The sequence below is a fragment of the Lathyrus oleraceus genome, chromosome 6 (genome assembly GCF_024323335.1).
Source record: "Lathyrus oleraceus cultivar Zhongwan6 chromosome 6, CAAS_Psat_ZW6_1.0, whole genome shotgun sequence".
Lineage (NCBI taxonomy): Eukaryota > Viridiplantae > Streptophyta > Magnoliopsida > Fabales > Fabaceae > Lathyrus > Lathyrus oleraceus.
The window spans coordinates 202270456-202294280 of NC_066584.1; positions in this window are offsets into that span (position 1 = coordinate 202270456).

Here is a 23825-nt window from a genome sequence, read left to right on the forward strand (position 1 = left end):
AGCAATTGCCTCACCCAAGGCCGATGCCAAAACCGTGATCAAATTTTTAAAGAAGAACATATTTTCACGTTTTGGTGTGCCTCGAGTGTTGGTGAGTGATGGAGGCTCACACTTCTGCAATACACCATTAGAAAAAGTTTTGCAACATTATGGTGTAAAGCATAAAGTGACCACTCCCTACCACCCACAAGCGAACGGTCAAACTGAGGTCTCAAACCGGGAAATCAAACGGATACTTGAGAAGACTGTTTCAAACTCAAGAAAGGATTGGTCCTTAAAACTTGATGAGGCTTTGTGGGCATATCGCACTGCTTACAAAGCACCTATTGGGCTGACTCCGTTTCAACTGGTGTATGGGAAGACTTGTCATCTTCCAATTGAAATGGAGCATAGAGCATTATGGGCTCTTAAGTTCTTGAACTTCGACTCCACTCTAGCTGGAGAGAGAAGGAAAGGTCAACTCCATGAGTTGGAGGAACTAAGGAACAATGCATATCATTCCAATAAGTTGTACAAGGAGAAGACAAAAGCCTACCATGATGGGAAGGTCCGCCCAAAAGAGTTTCATGTTGGCCAGATGGTATTGCTTTTTAATTCAAGGTTAAAGTTGTTTCCGGGTAAATTGAAGTCCAAATGGTCTGGACCATTTGTTGTCAAAGAAGTACGGAATTATGGAGCCATTGTGATAGAGGATCCAAAGTCGCAAGAAAGCTGGACTGTCAATGGTCAAAGACTGAAAGTCTATCATAGCGGTGACATAAACCGTGATGTGTGTGTCCTTTCCTTATCTGGATCAAGCTAATTGAGGTACCGTCGAGCTCTTAACGACGTTAAACAAAGCGCTGGTTGGGAGGCAACCCAACGTTGTTTGTGTGCAATTTAAATTTCTCTGTTGTGTGATTCTTAGCTTTGATTGAAGTTTTAAAAAAATTTTTTTTTTTTTTTGAAGTTCTGTTTTTTGCAGTTCGCGCCGCGATCTCCTGTTCGCGCCGCGAACTGAATGAAAAAATTTGAGTGCTTTCTGTTTTTTGCAGTTCGCGCCGCGACCCCCTGTTCGCGCCGCGAACTGAATGAAAAAAATTTTAATTGGTTCTGTTTTCTGCAGTTCGCGCCGCGACCCCCTGTTCGCGCCGCGAACTTTGCGTGACAGAATTGATTTAAATACTGTTTAGGTCAATTCAGTTTCATTTCAAACTTCCTCTTTTCAAACCCTTTTGCCGCGCTTTCATCCCAACCCCCAAATTCCACCATTTCTCAACGTTTTTCAGTATTTCACTCTTCCAATCTTCTTCTTTCTGCAAGTGTAGAGATTCTAAAGGTATGTAATCTTCATTTCCTCTTTTCCAATCCCTTTTTGGGGTTTTTCAATTTAGGGTTGGTTAGAGATGTATTTTTCTGTGAATGCTGTTTGGAATTGCTATGCTTGTGTGAAATAGAATAGGATTAGGTTAGGGTTATGCATTTTGACTGTTTGGGTATGTTAAATCCCTCTTTGGTGAAACCCTAGAAAGCAATTGGGGATTTCCTGAAATCGCAGGGTTCGCGCCGCGAACCTCCCTTCGCGCCGCGAATTGTGAATTCCAGCAGCCATGTTCTTTTTGATTATTGACTAATGCTGTAATGTTTGTTTTGTGGTTGTGCTGGTTTTGATTGCAGATGTCTAAGAGAACTAAGACCACAGCACCTCCTCAGGCCCGTGCTACCCGAAGGTTCATCAGTGAGGAGCACGAAGCACGCTTTGAGAGTCTTGTCAAGAGGACTATTCTACCGGAAAGGTTTATCCGCCTGGCTCCAACTGGAGTGTATCACAGAGTGGTTGAGGTTTTCGAGCAAAGAAAATGGATGAAGTTGTGTGAGCCGGAAGCCGCAATCAACTACGACCTTGTCCGAGAATTCTACGCGAATGCGATGCATCGTGAGGAAGGTACGACCTTCATTCACCAGTCCAGGGTAAGGGGAAAGATTGTGTCATTTGGAAGGAATGACATTAATTCTTATCTAGGTCACCCCTTAACTCTTGGAGAGGGGGAGAGTTGTGAGTACAATACCATGGTGGCAGCTGACAGGTGGAACCTAGAAGCAGTCAATGCCACCCTTTGTCTCAGAGGAAAATCGTTTGAAGTGAATGACCAAGGGCACCCGAAATTGTGGAAGAGGGAAAATTTCAATTTGGAAGCTAGAGCTTTTTTGGTGCTACTGTTAACCAATATCAGACCAAGAAGCCACACCACCACAATTCCTATGGATGTCGGGTGTCTCTTGTACTGCATCATGATCGGGAAGACGGTGGATGTTGCAGCCCTCATTTCATGCGAGATGAGAAAGATTGTGTTAAGTGGAACAAATTTCGGGGGCAAAGCTGGTGTGCTAGCTTATCCAGGACTCATCATGGGATTGTGCCGTAGGGCCAATGTTCACATTCCTGAGGAAGTGCACTACTCGATCACCAGTGTGATCAGTGACGCTTATTTGAACAGGTTTCTGCAGAACCCGAATGAGAAGACTGATGCATCTGGTACTTCTTCCTCTCGGTCCCGAGCCAGGTCCCGTTCTCAACCTCAACCTCAGAGTACCCCAGGTTTTGATCAGATGGCTTTTGCCAACTACTGCTGTGAGAACTTTGAGGCCTCCAGGAGGTCTCAATCATTTCTTTTTGATGCCATGCAGCAGCAGTTCCAGAACACGTTTCTGGCACCAGAGGCCCGTACTTTTCCATCGCAAGCTGACTATGCAGCTTATGCTAATTGGCCTGTGGGCAGGCCAAATTTTATGGGGGGTGCAGGAGGTAGTGCTGACCCAAATGAGGAGATGGAAGATGTTCTCGGAGGTGTAGGTGGTGATGAAGAGGAAGAGAATTGAATTTGTGGAGTTTTGAAGAGAATTGTTTGTTTGAATTTCGTTTGACTAATTCTGTTTTTGTTTTGGGAATTTTGTAATGTACTTTTTGGTGGCTCTAGTTCACCGTGACTTTATCTTAGCACTTTAATTTTTCTTTAGTCTTTTTATAATTGCATGAGTACTTTGTGAAATTTAAGTGTGTTTTTAATCAAATTGGTTTACCAACAGTTCTAGTTAATTGTTCTTACGCTTAAGTCAAGCCTAAAGCAACCAAGAGTTGTTCGCAAAGAAAGAAGTATAGGATACTTCGAGTGGTGATGATGAGAATTAGTGTCGGCAATTTCAAGGTACACTTTATCGCTTTCTAGACTTAACATGAGTAGGTTGATGTTGTGTGCAAATTCCATTTCATAAATTCATTGAAGTATATGTCAGTTTTGAATCAAAATAGGACTTAACCATTTGTGAGGAAACTTTCCATTGTGCACTAAAAAAGCGGGAAACCGAGCATTATTTTGACTCATTCTTATCATGCTAAATCATGCATCAATCTAATGTTGTGTGAAATTTTTGAAAATGATAGAGGCAATTTTTGTGAGAAAAACCACTTGACCAAAAAGCTTAAATCAACGAACCTTGTGAGGAGTAATCCTTAGTTAACCCCCTTTGAGCTTGTTAGGATTCATTTGATTGATCATTGTAAAATCAATTGAAAATTGTGGAATAAATGAATCCTAATTTCTTTCGCATCAGTTGAAACCTCAAACCGAGTTGTTTGCAAAAATTTTGCCTTTTGCTTATTCTTAAGTAGGGAGCATTATTGAATAAATCGGTTGTGGAATCTAAAGTTGGGGAGAGTAAAGTGAAGAGTTGATAGGGAACTTGGAATAGTGAGTTTCTTTGGAAGGGTAAGAATATGAAAAGAAACAAGAAAAAGAAATCACCCTTGAAACCATAGAGCATATAAAAAAAAAAAATAAAAAAAAAAAAAAAAAAAAAAATTTATATGCTCATGGTTGTGTGGATTTGAAAAGAAAAGATAGGAACCAAGGAAAAGGAAATTGGTAGAGTTGAATCTTTGGGAATGCTCCCTTAGGATAGGCAACCTTTTTGAATTCTCTTAATCATATCCTTTCTTGCAACCTAGGCCAAATTACAACCTTTGAAAGACCTCTTGATTCTCATTTTTCACATGATTTGGCACTTGTTGTGATAGCCGCATGATTCGATTTGTTGTTGATTTAACTGCTTGGATGAGTGAAAGTAACCCTTCATGTTATTCATCAACATTGATGTGTGCGTAAGTTTGATTCAATTTTGACATGTATAGCTTTGAGATACTTGGAATGATTTTTGCACTTTACCATTTCCCTTATTCATGTTTGTCTAGAATTGAGAGAGGTGAATTGAGAAGAGGCCAAACACTTTTGAACCATTTGAATGTCCTTGATAAATGCTTGTTTAAATCTTTTGTGTCATGATCTTGGTTGTGAGGGTGGAAACTTTTGTTTAGGGACAAACAAAATGCTAAGTTGGGGAGAGTTGTTAGGGACCAATTTGTACTACTTTTTATACCTTTTTATTGGTCCCTTTTACCAAGTTTTGATGTAATTACACACTTTTATCTTCATTAATTTGTATAAATGCAATTAGGTTTAATTTATTTTGTTTTGAATAGTTATTTCACAGTTTTTGTTAGTTGTGTAGAATTTTGGATAAGCAAGACCTTGGTTTCAACATGGCATTTTGGAGGAAGCTTGCCAAACAAGGAAGCTGGGAAAGCTACAGTTCGCGCCGCGAACTCCCTTCGCGCCGCGAAGGCTGCGAATCCAGCAAGCTGACCAAGGGTCAAATGTGCTGCTGTGCAGAAAAAGTAATTGCCATTTTGATGTCTGCCTGGAAAGTGCTTTTCTGCTGCTGATGACAATGTCCAAATGGGGAAATGTCAACCTTTTTGGTAGAGACAAAATAGTTTAACCTAGGGTATTGAGATTATTCCATTCATTCACACATTGGTGCTGTAGAGCTTTTGTAATAGAGAAAAACCAGAGTTTTCTTCTAAATCTTTCTGCTTTGTAACAATGGTGATGAGGAGCTAAACTCCCTTTTGTCAAGATTGGAGGTAGTAGCTATTCTCATCTATCTATGTATTCACTTTGATTTATATATGAGATAAAGATTGTTGATGTATTGGAACTGTTTTTGCTTTACTTTGAAAACCAGATTTGAGTAGTTGTCGAGAGAGATTACTCGAGTTTAGACATAAAACAGATTTTCAAGTAATGAATAAGTTGTAGAGATAGATTTATTCATTACTATTCTTGGATATTGAACATTCAAGGTTACTATATTGATAGTTAGGTGGAGAGATCGTCTAAGGATCAATATAGTAACTATCACGATATCATTTAGACATAAATGACCTTGAGAGGATATTTGAACATCATCAATAATCTTGAATCTAATTATGTATCATAGGGAATCATAGATATTTGAAATAGTGAACTCCAATCTTGCCAAGCTTTTATATTTGTCTAAAACCACTTAATAGTTTATGTTAAAATTGATTAACAAGATATTTTTCCAAACAAAACAAACCTGTTACTTTCTAAACTTAAAACATTTGAATTATCGAACGGCGGTAATATCACCTAATCTCTGTGGATACGATACAAAAATATTTGCCAAAGATATACTCTTTCAACACATAACTGTTTCATTGTGTATGTATGTTGATGCATGTGTATGTATGTTGATGCATGTGAGAGACGATTTATATGATAAATAAGCCGGTGAGATCATAAAATTGCAATTCCCTCAAATTAAATATTAAGTTTATGCTTTCCAAGTTTTAACACTCATCAAGACTAGTAATGGATAATGTAGGTTTCGCCTACGCGAGGTGCATGATCTATATATTAGTAAGGTGCGATGGGATAATTGTAATATCCAACTGTTAAAACAATGGGTCAAACTTAACTAAACAAATTATAATAAGATTATATATATGTTTAGAAGCAAGAGTTGGGAATGATCCATATGATGGATTGGAATAAGGAGTTATTCACCCAACTGAAATATTCGAGAGTTGTATGAGATACAATTGGAAGGAGTTCCTACCTAAATAACCTAGTTTTATGTAATCTGCCTACGCGGACTTAGAACGAAGTGAAATATGGATCTCGACCCACTAGAAAATCTTCCAACGGGATTTTCCGAATCAAATGATGAGGGTCATTTGTTTTGAATAAAATAGTGGGAGCATGTTTAATTAAAGGCCTAATTAAATATGTCAATGATACTTATATTTTCATTAATCCTTATGTAGATAACCATGACAACAAACACCTCTAACAACATATTGCGATCAAACCTTGAGAAAGAAAAATTGTCTGGGACAAATTTTCTGGATTGGTATCGAAACATGAGGATTGTCCTCAAACATGATAAAGGGAAAGGCAAGGAAGTTGCCAAACCCAAACCCACTATTGCTGCTATGAAGCCTAGTGGAAGCATAGAGAAAGAAGGCACCTGCTTCCATTGCGGTAAGACCGCACACTGGAAGAGGAACTGCCCAAAGTACCTGGAAGATAGGAAGAATGGAGTAGAGACTCCAACTTCAGGTATTTTTGTTATTGAAATTAATTTATCTACTTCAGCATCATGGGTATTAGATACCGGATGTGGTTCTCACATTTGTACAAATGTGCAAGAACTAAAAGGGAGTAGAAAATTGGCAAAAGGTGAAGTCGACCTACGAGTTGGTAATGGAGCAAAGGTTGCTGCCTTAACCGTAGGAACTTATGAATTGACTTTACCTAGTGGTTTAATAATTCAGTTAGAGAACTGTTATTATGTACCAGCAATTAGCAGGAATATTATTTCCGTTTCTTGTTTGGACAAGATTGGTTTTTCATTCATGATAAAGAACAATTGTTGCTCAATTTATTTGAATGATATATTCTATGCTACTGCACAAATGAGCAATGGACTGTATGTCCTTGACCTCGAAATGCCTATATATAACATTAATACTAAAAGGATGAAACCTAACGAGTCAAATCCAACTTACCTTTGGCATTGTCGATTAGGCCACATAAATGAGAAACGCATTTCCAAACTCCATAAAGATGGACTCTTGGACTCTTTTGATTATGAATCATATGAGACATGCAAATCTTGTTTAATTGGCAAGATGACAAAGTCTCCATTCACAGGAAAAGGTGAAAGAGCTAATGATCTTTTGGCCCTCATACATACTGATGTATGTGGTCCACTGAACACACCAGCCAGAGGAGGTTTTCAGTACTTCATCACATTCACTGATGATTTCAGTAGATATGGTTATGTGTATTTAATGAAACACAAATCAGAGTCCTTTGAAAAGTTCAAAGAATTCAAGAATGAAGTACAAAACCAACTAGGTAAGAATATTAAAGCTCTTCGATCAGATCGAGGTGGTGAATATTTAAGCCTAGAGTTTGATGACCATCTGAAAGAGTGTGGGATTCTATCCCAACTCACTCCTCCTGGAACACCCCAATGGAATGGTGTGTCTGAGAGAAGAAATCGAACCCTGTTGGACATGGTCCGATCCATGATGAGTCACGCCGATCTTCCAAACTCCTTTTGGGGACATGCACTATTGACAGCAGCTTACACACTTAACCGTGTTCCATCCAAAAAGGTTGAGAAGACACCATATGAGATATGGAGTGGTAAGAAACCACATATGTCTTACATAAAGATTTGGGGTTGCGAGGTTTATGTGAAACGACAAATTTCAACTAAGCTTGAGCCCAAATCTGACAAATGCTTATTTGTGGGGTATCCTAAAGAAACAAGAGGGTATTACTTCTACAATCCTTCTGAGGGCAAAGTGTTTGTCGCTCGAACTGGAGTTTTCCTAGAAAAGGATTTTATTTCCAAAGGAACCAGTGGGAGGAAAGTAGAACTTGAAGAAATTCAAGAATCACAAAGCATAGATACACCTATGGAGGAATTAGAGCAAGAAACACAAGAAGTTGTGGAAGAACAACCTGCTCAAGTAGAACAAGACCAGCGTAGGTCAAGCAGGATACGTCAACTACCTGAGAGATATGGATATCTCATAACTGATCAAGGTGATGTATTACTCATGGATCAAGATGAGCCTGTGACCTACCAAGAGGCCATAACTGGTCCCGAGTCTGAGAAGTGGCTAGAAGCCATGAAATCTGAAATGGATTCCATGCACACAAACCAAGTTTGGACCTTGGTAGAGCCTCATGTAGGAGTTAACCCTATAGGATGCAAGTGGGTCTTCAAAAGGAAGACTGACATGAATGGTAAGGTACATACCTATAAGGCAAGACTGGTTGCAAAAGGATATAAACAAATTCATGGGATTGACTATGATGAAACCTTTTCACCAGTTGCAATGCTTAAATCTGTTCGGATTTTACTTGCTATCGCTGCATATCATGATTATGAAATATGGAAGATGGATGTCAAAACTGCTTTCCTTAATGGAAATCTTCTTGAGGATGTGTACATGATACAGCCTGAAGGATTTGACATACCAGAGGAAGCCCAAAAGATATGTAAGTTACAAAGATCAATCTATGGATTGAAGCAAGCTTCCAGAAGCTGGAATCTTCGTTTTGATGAAATAGTAAAACAATATGGATTCATCAAGAACGAAGATGAGCCTTGTGTCTACAAGAAGGTTAGTGGGAGCATGATCGTTTTCCTGGTATTATATGTAGATGACATATTACTCATTGGAAACGATATCCCTACCCTACAACAAGTAAAGTCTTGGTTGGGGAAATGCTTTTCTATGAAGGACCTAGCTGAAGCAACCTATATATTAGGAATCAGAATCTATAGAGATAGATCACAAAAATCGCTTGGCCTAAGTCAGAGTACATACATAGACAAATTGTTGAGACGCTTTAATATGCATGATTCCAATAAAGGATTCATACCTATGCAACATGGCCTGTGTCTATCAAAAACACAATCCCCTTTAACTAAGGAAGAAAGGGATCGCATGAATAAGATTCCATATGCATCTGCAATAGGATCTATCATGTATGCCATGTTATGTACTCGACCAGATGTCTCGTATGCTTTAAGTGCAACGAGTAGGTACCAATCTGATCCTGGTGATGCTCACTGGGTGGCTGTCAAGAATATCCTTAAGTATTTGAGAAGGGCTAAGGACTCATTCTTGATATATGGAGGTCAGGAAGAGTTGGTTGTAATTGGATACACCGATGCTAGCTTCAGACAGATAAGGATGACTTTAGATCGCAATCTGGTTATGTGTTTTGCTTAAACGGTGGCGCTGTGAGCTGGAAAAGTTCAAAGCAAGATACAGTTGCTGATTCTACAACCGAGGCCGAGTATATTGCTGCCTCAAGTGCAGCAAAGGAAGCTGTTTGGATCAAAAAGTTCATTAGTGAACTTGGCATAGTTCCTAGCAATGTGGATCCCATTGGTCTCTACTGTGATAACAATGGTGCTATCGCACAAGCCAAGGAGCCTAGATCTCACCAACGATCCAAACACATACTTAGGCGTTATCATCTCATTCGAGAGATAATAGATAAAGGAGATGTGAAAATATGCAAAGTACCTACACTTGACAATATTGCTGACCCACTGACAAAGCCTCTTGCGCAGCAGAAGCATGATGGCCATACTAGATCTATGGGTATTAAGGGTACGCCTGAATGGCTCTAGTGCTAGTGGGAGATTGTTGGTGTAAGCCCTAGAGGACAATACTTTTTGGTACTTGTATCGAATTATTTATTAATAATAAAAGGCTTTTTCTTTATTATGGTTGATTAATAAAGTCCCTGGAATAGATAGTCCGTTTAATGTATTAAGTGTGACTTAATCATGAGAACACATTAAGCATAAGGACACTATTCTTAAAGTATCCGTAGTCGAGCTTTAGTGTGAAGTGGGATAACATTAAAGCATTAAGACTATTATGTTTGTAGAGTGATGATCACATCTCATGGATCATGGATAAAGAGTTATCAAGTCTTAAACATAGGTATGAATATTAAGAGTAATATTTATACCGGATTGACCCGCTATGAGAATACTATATAGAAAGTTATGCAAAGTGTCATAAGTTATTCTCATGGTGATAATGGTGTATACCACTCTTCTACCTGAAACCACTATGGACCCTAGATGTAGAGTCGAGTGCTTTATTGCTGATCAAACATTGTCCGTAACTGGATAACCATAAAGACAGTTGATGGGTACTCCACGAAGCATGCTGAGGGACATGAGTGACCTAGATGGAATTTGCCCATCCTGCATAACAGGATAAATGTCTATGGGCCCAATATTGAACTGGACAAGGATGACACGGTCTATGCCTTGTGTTCAATATAGACATAAGGGCAAAAGGGTAATTATACACATAAGTATTATCACAGAAGGAATTGTCAGATCACTTGACATTTTCGTGTCTTGGGTAGCAGTGATGTGTTGCTAGATACCGCTCACTGTTTATTATGTTAAATACATGATTTAATATAATTGCCAATGCCGCAAAAACCTACAGGGTCACACACAAAGGACGGATTGATGAGAGATAGAGTAACTAAGGAATACCGTAAGGTACGGTGCCCTTAAGTGAATTATATAACATCGTAAGGTACGGTGTACTTGAGTAGAATACGAAATATGGTAAGGTACCATGGATTTAAGTGATTTTGGGCATATTATAAGATATGGGCCAAAATACACTTAAGTGGGCCTTTTTGCTTGAAGCCCACACAAGTGGTTCTATAAATAGAACCCTTGTGCAGAAGCATTAATTGCGGTTGCATTATTTTCGTTTTCTCTCTCTCTCTCTCTCACTCAAAGCCTTCATTCGTACCAGCTAGCACTGAGATTGAAGGAACCCGTTCGTGTGGGCTGAGTAGAGACGTTGTCATCGTTCAATGTTCGCGATCGCTCTGTGGATCTGCATCAAAGGTTTTGATCGTCACAAGAGATCTGCACCAAAGGTTTCGATCATCACAAGAGGTAAATATTCTATCACTGATCATGACCATTCGTAAGGATCTCTAAAGGAGAAATTTTAATTTCCACTGCGTTTTGGACCGCAATTCTCCTTCAAATACGAAATCCACTGAGAAGGCCGAAACTTTGTTTGGGGATGGAGAACGAAACTCCATTGGGATGTACAAATGTCTTGGCGACTTCACTGGAAAATAATACGCCACAAAGTATATGAATCAACCACACTCAGCTGGGGAAAAAGAAAGAAAATCCACTGGGGGATCAAACACTCCACCGGGGAACTAAATCTGCTAGCCGGGGACAACAACACTCTACTGAGGAAATGAGTCAACACTGATGACTAGAGATACCCGAAGAGTTACTGCTTGGGGAACCTCAGATGCTTCGCACTTAAGACTTGCTTCTTACTGAAATGTTGTTGATATTACTGTTACTTGCTTTGGAAAACTTCTTGCTTTTATATATTAAAGAAAACTTGATTTTGATTTAAAAATTTAATTTCAAAATGATCATAATAAAAATTTAAAACTATTGGCTGAAGTAAATAAGAGTAGAAACAACTGGATAAAAGCTCAACTTTATTTATTGGAATGGTAGTTTGTAAATGACAAGCCTCCATAGATTTTACAAAGTTGAAAATGGTAATTTACATTGGAAAAGGGGTACATTGAATACAAATGATCCTTAATCCTTCTACCAAATCTTAACATCCACTATGCTTTTGACCGCTGCTGGAGATGAACCGATGCTGACCCTTGTGCTCAAACAAGTCTTCAAAAATTACTGAAGATCAGCAAGATGCAGTTACTTACCATAATCCATAATTTTTGCATAAGTTTCCCCAAGGTGGGGTACTCAACTTATCGGGAAATTCTTTTCTATTTTTATGTCTCTAATTTTTCCCTGGATCGCCCTTTCGGGTTTTCAATCCACCGCGACACTCATTTTTGCCTAAGCCGCCCTTTCGGGTTTTCAACTTAGCGAGATATTCTTTTCTTTTATAGGCGAAGTATTTCTTGACTGCATCTGCGTTCATAGGATGAGTTAACTCTTCACCATCCATAGTTGAATCAATGCACCGCCTGAAAAGGCTCTCTTGAAAACATATGGACCTTCATAATTAGGAGTCCATTTTCCTCTGGAATCTGACTTGAACGATAAAATCTTCTTGAGCACAAGGTCACCTTCTCTGAACACTCGAGGTTTGACCTTCTTATCAAAGGCTTTCTTCATTCTCTATTGATATAACTGACCATGACACATGGCAGTCAATCTCTTCTCTTCAATCAAATTCATTTGATCAAACCTGGCCTGACACCATTATGCTTCAGTGAACTTGGCTTCCATGAGCACACGCAATGAAGGAATCTCAACCTCTACGGGGAGCACTACTTCCATACCATAAACAAGAGAGAAAGGGGTTGCCCCTGTTGAAGTGCGGACGGATGTACGGTACCCATGCAAAGCAAATGGGAGCATCTCATGCCAATCCTTATACGTGACAACCATCTTCTGGATAATCTTCTTGATGTTCTTGTTCGCAACTTCAACAACCCCATTCATCTTGGGTCTGTAGGGAGAAGAATTATGATATGCAATCTTGAAGCCTTTGCAAAGAGCTTCCACCATATTATTATTCAAGTTCGATCCATTATTAGTAATGATCTTACTTGGCACACCATAACGACATATAATCTGATTCTTGATAAACCTTATAATAACTTGCTTGGTTACATTTGCATATGATGCCGCTTCAACCCATTTTGTGAAGTAATCAATTGCCACCAAAATGAAACGATGTCCATTCGAAGCTTTGGGCTCAATCATCCCAATCATATCAATTCCCCACATGGAGAAGGGCCATGGGGAAGAAATATCATTCAATAGTGTTAGAGGAACATGAATCTTATCAACATAAATTTGACACTTGTGGTATTTCTTCACAAACTTGCAATAGTTTGATTCCATTGTCAGCCAATAGTAACATGCTCCCAACATCTTCTTCGCCAATGAGTACCAAAGGAACCTTCATGCACTTAGGTCATCAACAAGTTTGCTTCGTGTCTATCCACGCATCTGAGTAAAACCATGTCGAAGTTTCTCTTGTACAGTATATCACCATTCAAGTAGAAATTACTGGCTAATCTTCTCAAAGACTTCTTATCTTTCAAAGATGCCCCAGGCGAGTAAATCTGACTTTGGAGGAAACTCTTGATGTCGTAATACCACGACTTCTCGTCTTTAATCTCTTCAACAGCAAACACATGAGCTGGCCTATCAAGACGCATCACAGATAAATTAGAAACTTTATTCCAATACTTCACTATAATCATTGATGCCAATGTTGCAAGCGCATCTGCCATCCGGTTTTCATCTCGAGGAATATGGTGAAACTCAACCTTTGTAAAGAAAGGTGAAATCCTCCTCCCATAATCTCTATATGGTATTAAACTGGGTTGATTCGTCTTCCATTCTCCTTTGATCTGATTCACAACCAAAGCTGAATCACCGAAGACATCCAAATATTTGATTCTGAGATTCATGGCCTCTTCAAGCCCCATGATGCAAGCTTCATATTCTGCCATGTTGTTTGTACACTTGAAAGTCAATCTAGCTGTAAATGGTAGATGTGTGCCTTGAGGAGTAATAATCATTGCCCCAATGCCATTTCCATATTGATTGACACCTCCATCAAATACCATTCCCCAACGGGAACCAGGTTCTGGCCCTTCTTCTAGCAATGGTTCATCACAATCTTTCATTTTCAAGTACAAAATCTCTTCATCAGGAAAATCATACTGCACTGACTGATAATCTTCAATTGGTTGGTGAGCCAAATGGTCAGCCAAGATACTACCTTTGATTGCTTTCTGTAATCGGTATTCGATATCATACTCTGATAACAACATCTGCCAACGGGCAATCCTCCCAGTTAAAGCAGGATTTTCAAATATATACTTGATTGGATCCATTTTGGATATCAACCAAGTGGTATGATTCAACATATATTGGTGCAGACGCTTAGCAGCCCAAGCCAATGCGCAACAAGTCTTCTCAAGCATTGAATACCGAGTCTCGCAGTCGGTGAATTTCTTACTGAGGTAGTAAATTGTAAATTATTTCTTCCCAGTCTCATATTGTTGACCAAGAACACAACCCATACTATCTTTTAACACAGCCAAATATATGATAAACAGTCTTCCTTCAACAGGTGGAGACAAAATCAGAGGCTCAAGCAAATACTCCTTGATACTATCAAATGCTTTCTGGTAGTCTTCGGTCCAATCACAAGACTGATCTTTTCGAAGAAGCTTGAATATAGTCGCACATGTGGCAGTCATGTGGGAAATGAATCTGGAAATATAATTCAAGCGAAGAAAACCTCTGACTTGCTTCTCAGTTTTGGGCGCAGGCATTTCTTGTGTTGCTTTGACCTTGGCAGGGACAACTTCAATACCCTTCTCACTAACAATAAAGCCCAACAACTTACTAGAACGAACACCAAAAGTACACTTATTGGGATTCAAGCGGAGTTTATACTTCCTCAAACGCTGGAATAGCTTCAATAAATGCTCAACATGTTCCTCTTCATCAATTAATTTAGCAATCATGTCATCGACATAAACTTCAATCTCTTTATGCATCATATCATGAAAAAGAGTAGTCATTGCTCTCTGGTAAGTTGCACCAGCATTCTGTAGACTGAAAGGCATCACTCTATAACAGAATGTTCCCTAGGGTGTAATGAATGTGGTCTTCTCCATATCCTCGGGTGCCATCTTAATCTAATTATATCCGAAAAATCCATCCATAAATGAAAAGACTTTGAATTTAGCAGTATTATCTACCAACATATCAATGTGTGGTAGAGGGAAATCATCTTTCGGACTGGATTTATTCAAATCTCTATAATCGATACACATGCACACTGTAAGACCCTAATTTTGACCCTAAGATCCCTCATGGCATCATAACATTGCATTTTGCAACTTGCCTCAAGGATCATATCATCTTGGCTCCTTACCTTTGGGTGGGAACTTGTGTGAGTTGGTTTGAGATCACCAAGCATGCTTGAATTGTATATTATTGCTTTTCTCATTTTATTTACTAACCAAAATCACAAAAAAATATGTCACTAACATCTCTTGTTTGTAGCTTGAGCAGTCACAAGGTCCAAAGCTTCTAGGAGATCCTATGTGCATTGATAGGGCCAATTGAAGATGAAAGCAAGCATGGAAATGGTTCCCAAAGCTCTCATCCATCAAATATGCCTCCCAAGTCTCTCAATTTATCATTTTGATCAAATCAAATCAAAGAGTTTGAGGCTTGTTTCCCAAGGAAACCCTAATTCATATGTTCATCAACTATGCCTTGCTCATGAAGCAACCTCAACCCGTGATCAAATACAATCAAGGGAAGTTCTTTAATTCATCATTTCATGCATATTTGAACTTATTTGAGTGTCCTCAATCATCAATTCATCAAGATATGAGGTTTGGATTTAAGAAGTTGATCAGTCAATTCATCTAACTATCTTGAAATACATTGAGACCTAACTTTTGATGTGTTTGTAAAATGGAGATGACCCCAAGAGCATAAATGTTCTTAATAACCATATGAACAACTTTTATATTCATCAAAAATTGATTTGAAGCATTTAAGGTCATCATCCATTTCAAAACATTATAGGTCATTTTGACTGAAACCCTAATTTTAGGTAAACTTCCCAAGGACATAACTCCTTCATTTTTCATGATTTTCAGGTGGGATCAAATGCATTGGAAAGCTTAAGATGTCTAATTCAAATTTTAATTTTAGAAAAATTTCAAAATCCTAAAATAAATACATGTGATAATGCAAAACATTATAGGTCACTTTGGACCAAAAGCATTGAAATGTGAAAAAGTCCAACTTCAAGTGCCCATAACTTCTTCATAAAAAATCCAAATGATTCCAAATTTAAGTCCAAATTGATTATATTGAAAATATCTACAACTTTGGTGTTGAAGATTTTGTCATTTGGAGCTTGCATCATTGAAACAGAAGGGCTTGAACTTTGGTCATTTTTGAAAATCTCACATGTACATGTTTTGCACCCTACACTTCATGACAACTTTTCATCAATTTCCAAGTCTCAAATAAAGTTTTGATCAATATAACAAATGATCCTCATGCAAAAATCTTTCCAACCATTACTCATAAGGTTGTGTTTCAAGTTTGGACATGGTATTTTCGAAAACATGAACATTTTGGTCCATTTTTGAAAATCATTTAAATTTGCATTGCATGAGATGATTGTGCATAATCTGCACGACCAATTTGATTCCAATTAGCATCAGCTGTCAAATCCAAGTGGAATTGGGCCCTCCATGCGCCTGTACAAGCCCATGCATGGAGGCCCTTTCCATTCATGCAAAGTTTTGATCATGCATTTCAGCCATGCTTCTCCTATAAATACAATGCTCATGCCTCTCATTTTAGCAACCTAAAGGCGCCCCAAATGCTGCACAACTGATCCCTTAACCTCACTCAAAAGGAACTCACCATTTTCATTCACAATTTTCAGATCTGAATTTTAATTTCCTCAATTGATTTTCAGATCTAAAAAGTTCCTAAACCTTGCTACCTCATTCCCTAGAACAAACTACAAGCATTAACACCAAGGAATTGTGTCTCCAAGCTCTGCAAATCAGAGGTTTACTTCAGTTTTTATTTTCTTCGAATCAGCTCATATTGCACTTGTTTCTTGTTGTTGTTGTGTGATCTGAAGTCCTCTGCATATAGGCAACATTTTAGAGCTTCGATTTTTTAAATTCCATTAAGTTCAGTTGAACACCACAGAAATTCCATCTTTGATTTCTCTCTATGTAGAAACCTATAGTGGATTTGGTTGGTACAGGGGTGATGTACATCACCCCAGCTTTCGATTGGTACCTAGATCGTGGCATTTGGAACATATTTGTTTCTCTGCAATTTTGAGCTTCACCGGAAGCTGGCCAGAGAAGACGGTGGCGCAGGTCACCGTCCAATCTCCAGATTGAATCTGAACCATCCATTTGTTTTTCCAGATTTAATCTAGTCCACTTATTGTTATGACTTATTTAATGGCACTATGTGATTCAGTTGACTAGAGTGTATGGTGAGTGTGCGCTTCCTGGCCACGTGATGATCCACGTCATGAAAGTGCATCAGACGCTCCACGTTTTTCCATCATTTTTAAATTCTGATTTTAATTTCTTTTATTTCTTTTAATTCCATTTCATTTTAATATTTATATCTTCTTCATTATTTTGTCCAAAAAATGTGAGACCAATTTCATTTTTCTTCTTTTAATTTCTAGTTTCTAAAAATGATTTTTAATATTTTTTATATTATCATTTGATATTTTTTAGGAATTTTCTCTTTTCTGGTTATTTTTAATTCATTTTAAATAGTTTTTTATATTCAAAAAATACAAAAATATTTTTCCAACCTCTTTGAATGATGATAGATCTATGAAAAATATTCTCATCAATTTATTAATTGGTTTGAGATTTATTTGAGATTTTAAATCAATTAGGTTATTTTTATGCATTTTTAATTGATAAAAAATAGTTTCTGACTTCTAAAAATGCTGAAATATTTTGTCAAACTTTGTTTGACCTTGTTGAACTTAGGGTAATTCACTTGGACTTTTCAAAGTTAATTTGAAGTGAGTTTGAAGTTTGACCTTTCTTTATTATTTTAATTCAAGTTTTATTTTAATATTGAAAAATACCAAAAATATTTTATTTGTTTCTTGACTTCTAATCTTCATCTTACATCTGTTTACCATTGTTTGACCTTGATCTTCTCTATCTTTGGTCAATGCTTGTTGATTATTTCTTTCCATTTCCATTAATGTACTTTAATATTCATCTTCTTTTTCTTCTTCTTCTTCTTCTTCTTTTTCTTTTTTGATCAATGAGTTAAAGATTGGTGGTTAGCCTTGATGTACGGGAGGTTTAACCTTCCTTGGTTCAAATCTAATTCAACTTGATCATGGATCAAGTGAATGGCTTTGCATTAAGGATAGGTTGCTTCTTAATCAAGCAAAGAACCTAAATCAATACAAGATCATTTCTCATCTTCTTTTTGGCATGGCAAGTTGTAGGAGTTTGATTCACTAATCAAAATCTCTAACTTGTGTTGTTGCCTACATTATTATTGACCGGCCTCAGATAGTTGTGATTTCTACATAAGTCCAATTACGATTGCTTAACATAGCGTTAAATTGCCTTATGGCACCCTAACTCTAACACTAACCATTAACCATTAACATTTATTTCTTGCACTTTACATTTATGCAATTTACTATTCTTGTACATATTATTCATTTGCTTTTTCCCTTTGCTCATTTGAGCACATGTTTATGTTAATGCAAATCGCCTTTTGCTCACTTGAGCACATAATTGTGTATATATTATTGTGCTTGTGTTTTGTTTTGATTGTTGTGGACCAAATGCAAAAAATGGAAAAATGGACTTAGTTTCTAGGACATTCCCTATGCAAAAATGGAGTAAAAATGCCTCAATGTTGAAGATGGATTAGAAGGACCAAATCTCTAAACTCACTCTTGTCCATTCTTGATTTACTTCATAGAACTTTTTGATGTGTGTGCTTTTGTGTTAGGGATTCCTGTTTGAGCCAAATTGAAGAACCATTGTCATGTGCATCTAAAGTGAGAGATACAAGAGCCATTGGAAGATTCCTAAGAGCTTTGCTTGTTTGATTGATTGCTTGAGTATACACTTATTTGCTTGCTTATTCCAAAGGATGGGAGCTACTTGGATCATCAATATGATCTCAAGAAGGGAACTCCATTTGTGGTCTTATCTCTTTTCCTTCATCTCTTGTATGATTAGGACTTTAGCCATTCTTCTTCTTCCCTCCACTCTAACCCAAGCCAAAACTTTTGTGCAAACATTAGAAACCTAAGCCTTATGCTTTTGATTTTCAAACTTCCTTTTTATAACACTTATTTTGAATTGAATCCTTAAGTCAACTTTGACCACATTTTGGTAAATACTTTTCATTGGTAAATATAACTCATTCAAATGTTTTTGTGGTTTCAATGGCCACTTTCTTATCAAAAACTTTTCATAACCTTTAGCTATTAGGTTTGAGTTATCCTTGAGGTAGATGTAATACTCACCTATATCCTTAGTGGTGGACAATGAGTCTTCCATGCTTATTATAGGGCTAACCCCTCACTAGCATGTTGAAGCTATCCTCACATGGTGGATTTGTGGTTTTAGGTTGAGTTTTCTCCCTTGGATAACAAAAGACCTTAAGGCTTTTTGACCAATCAATTCACCAACTTGTTTTGATATTTTTACCCTGAACTACAAGGTTTTGATCCTAATCTTTTTTAAGATGGTACGTAGACAATGGGTTCATCCATCCAAACACAAAATTGTAAATAACTTGTACATTCTCTTCTCATCTCTTCAATCATGTTTGCACAAACAAATTGTTCACAAAATATCAATCTTACAACAAGTGTGAAAACGGCTCCCTAGGAGTACCTAGGATATTTTGGGTGCCTAAAACCTTCCCATTGCATAACCAACCCCCTTACCCCGATCTCTGACATTTTTATTAGTTTTTGATTCGATAAAACTTCTCGGTTTTTGTTCACTTTCTAACCATTCCTTTAGATAAATAGAAGTGCGGTGGCGACTCGATTTGTATGGTTTACCTTGGATTTAGTCAATATGTCTAATGGTAACGAATACCCCGCTACAGAAAAGTGGCGACTCTGCTGGGGATATTTGCCTAGTGGGTTTTGCCTACTATTCATATTTGTTGTATTGTATTGTATATTATTTTGTGACATATTTTTGTGCAATTTGGGATTACTGTATTGTATATAATGATTGAATTACTTGAATATTAATTCCTTGTATGCTTGGTGATCTTTGTGAGATGAGTTCTATACCCGAACTTGAGTGCACTTAGGATAGGAGAATGGCATAGTCTTGTTGACTTGTGTGGAGTTATTCCTTAGCAAGTTGACTTGCAAGCCCATTCACTTGGTGGAGGTCATGTTGGGATCAATAATGTCACACGAGTAGTCGTGGTTAGGCATTACTCTTTCCAATATAGACCTTAGAAGCCAAGGACCTTAGTTTACCAAGCTCATCTTGGCCTATTCTTAGGACGTAGTGCGAAAGTCGTTCAAGTGTAAGATTTGATACGATTGTTACGTGATACTACACTCATAAGAGTCTCTCTTGAGAATATTTTTGGAATACGAGTAGTCCTTTATCCGATAATATCCGAAAGATGGGATGATGACTATGGGAACCCCTTGTAGAACATGTCTGGCAGGTTTAAACCCTAGTACACTCCCTTTGGGTGGTCCTTAACCGAGACTCCATGCTCGTGACTTGCAACAATCCCTTGATTCATGGTTGATTCGTTCTTGTGTATCCTTAATATCAATGGAACTTGGTTGTTGATAAGGTGTAAACCATAATCCACCAAAATGGATGATTGATATTAAGGATGACTTGATCCATCCCATGACCTTTGTGTGGTTTGTTTTGCTTGATCCTTGAGTGTGATTGTTGCATCCATGCATTCATGCACTCATTTGCATCCATATCATCAATAATGAGAAAATTTCCAAGGAACTTAAGAGGTCTATTTGCAAATTTTCAGACATGGAAAGACAAAGAAGGAATATGAAGAAGTACAGTTTCAGACAACCCGACTTGAAAGAGCTAAGGAATTTGACATCCTATGTATTAGATCCATTGGATTTCAAGACTCGTCATGGGAAGCTTCTATCTATTCTGGCTACTCAAGTGGACGAAGGATTGATGAGTGTATTGGTGCAGTTCTATGATCCCTTGTACCGTTGCTTCACATTTCCGGATTTCCAACTTTTGCCCACGCTTGAGGAGTATGCCTATCTTGTGGGTATTCCTATCTTAGACCAGTTGTCGTTCAGTGGCTTAGAGAGGGTTCCTACTTCTCAAGAGATAGTTGATATGTTGCATATAGATGAATCTCTGGTTGGTGCTCATATGACTACCAAAGGTGGAATTCAAGGTCTCCCTTCTGAGTTCCTCATTGCTCAAGCTACTTTATATGGGAAGGCCATGAGTGAGGACGCCTTTGAAACCATATTTGTACTTCTCATCTATGGGCTAGTGCTATTCCCCAACATCGACAAGTTTGTGGATGTGAATGCCATTAGGATTTTCTCTACTCTTAATCTTGTTCCGACTCTGTTGGGTGACACTTATTTCTCTTTGCATATGAGGAATGCAAAGGGTGGTGGTACCATTGTGTGTTGTTTGCCTCTACCGTACAAGTGGTTTATTTCGCACTTGTCGTAGACAGTCTCCTTCAAGGAGAACAAAGGATGTCTACGGTGGTCCACGAGACTTATGTCTCTCACTAATGATGATATCTTTTGGTACAACCGTGTATATGATGGTGTGCAGATTATCGACTCTTGTGGTGAATTCTCCAATGTGCCTCTTCTTGGTACATGTGGTGGGATTAACTACAACCCTATTTTGGCATGTCGTCAGCTTGGGTTCCCCCTAAAGGATAAACCTAATAACATTCTATTAGAGGGTGTATTCTTCCAGGAGGGTAAATATCCCCAAGGCTTGAAGGGCATGATGGTTCGTGCTTGGCGCAAGATCCATAGGAAGGGAAGGAAAGAGCTTGGTCCAAAGAACTATATTGCTTTGGAACCCTATACCTCTTGGGTTAGGAGGAGAGCTTCCGAGTACCTTATGCCTTATGAGTATCCAAGACCTACACCTTTGGTTGTGGCTGGGCCTTCAACCCTCCCTGACCAAGGAGTAGAGGAGTTGAGAGACGAAGACCGTTCACGTGCTTAGATCCATGAACGAGAGGAGTTGCTTCAGCAGATTAAAGAGAATGATGCTTTGATAGAGTTTCTGGAGCACCAGGTTATTGATGAGCCTGATGATGTGTTGACTTCTCTTCTTCCTCAGTCCTCCAAGTTTTAGAAGAGGAAGTATGATCGACTCGCCAAAGAAAAGGCAGATATGGAGGCAGCCTATGAGAGGGAGGTGAAGAGGCTTCGTGCAGCTTATCTTCCGGTCTCCAGAGCTTTAGATGATTGTTTCTAGGGTTCCATAGGATGTTCACTTTCCTTCTCTCTTGTATTGTATTTGGTTACCACGATTGTACTTCTTTGGTGTAAAAATATTTTCCAGATATTATTGATATGAGATTACCATATATGTCAAAATGATTAATATTTTCAATATTTGCAAATAGGACTCTAAAGTTCCTCTGATAAATAAAATAAATCATATGCACAAGCATTGCATGCATCATGTGCATAAGCAGGTTTTGCTCCAGGCTTCTTGTTCAAATGGCCTAACTCTGTGTTCATTTATTTTGAAGACAAGCTGACTAACCGGTACTACACCCGAGCCAACTCTGCAAGACTAATGGATCATTTGGAGCAAGAGAACCGTGAACTCAAGGAGGAAGTGGCCAGATTGACTGCCCTGATGGAGTCTTTCATGGCCGCCCAGAGCCAGTCGTCTTCGACACCTTCAACTCCTCCCTAGAGGACAGTCATCTCTGAGATTGCCTCTTCAACCGTGCCTGTGGTCAGCGCCCACTTTGCACCAACAGCTATGCCAGTTGGGTTTCCCCAATATCACTGTGATGCGCTTGGATAGCCCAGCTCATGTATTTACAGTAGAGGAGGTGCAAGATGATAAGCCATGGTATTATGATATCAAGTGTTTTCTTCGAAACCAGATTTACCCGCCTGGGGCATCTGTGAAAGATAGAAAGACTTTGAGAAGATTATCAGGTAGTTTCTACCTCAATGGTGATGTGCTTTATAAGAGGAATTTTGACATGGTTTTGCTCAGATGCATGGATAGACACGAAGCGGACCTGTTAATGACTGAGGTCCATGAGGGTTCATTTGGTACTCATTCCAATGGACATGCCATAGCTAGAAAGATGTCGAGAGCAGGCTACTATTGGCTGACAATGGAGTCTGACTGCTGCAAATATGTGAAGAAATGCCACAAGTGTCAGATTTATACGGACAAGATTCATATCCCCCCGACACTCCTGAATGTGATTTCATCACCATGGCCTTTCTCTATGTGGGGAATTGACATGATTGGCATGATAGAGCCAAAAGCGTCCAAAGGACACAGATTTATTCTCGTAGCAATTGATTACTTCGCCAAGTGGGTTGAAACGGTGTCATATGCAAACGTGACCAGGCAGGTGGTTGTGAAGTTTATCAAGAATCAACTCATATTCCGTTATGGTGTGCCATATAAGATCATTACTGATAATGGATCTAACTTGAACAACAAAATGATGAAAGAGTTGTATAGTGAGTTCAAGATTGCACATAATAATTCTTCTCCTTATAGACCCAAGATGAATGGAGCTGTTGAAGCTGCTAATAAGAATATTAAGAAGATGGTTGTTACGTACAAAGATTGGCATGAAATGATGCCATTTGCTTTTTATGGATACCGTACATCTGTCTGCACTTTAACAGGGGCAACCCCTTTCTCTCTCGTTTACGGCATGGAGGTTGTGCTCCCAGTAGAGGTTGTAAGAACAAAAAGAGTTCTACAACAGATTCCAAGATTTTGATGATAACAAAGGATGAAACCAAAAATGGCACTCTAACGAAAAGTTCTAAAATGTGCAGGACTCTAAACAAAAAGAAAGGAATCTGATCACATCATCAGATACAGAATCAAATCAGATACAAATTACCAGAAGATCAGAAGCATCTGAAGTAGAAACGCGCTCTAGAAGCTCTGACTCTGAGCAACAGCATATCAGAATATCAGAAGCATCTGAAGAAGAAGCGCGCTCTAGAAGCTCTGACTCTGAGCAACGGTATATCAAAATTCCAGAAGTTCTCAATGTCATCTGAAGACAACACTAGA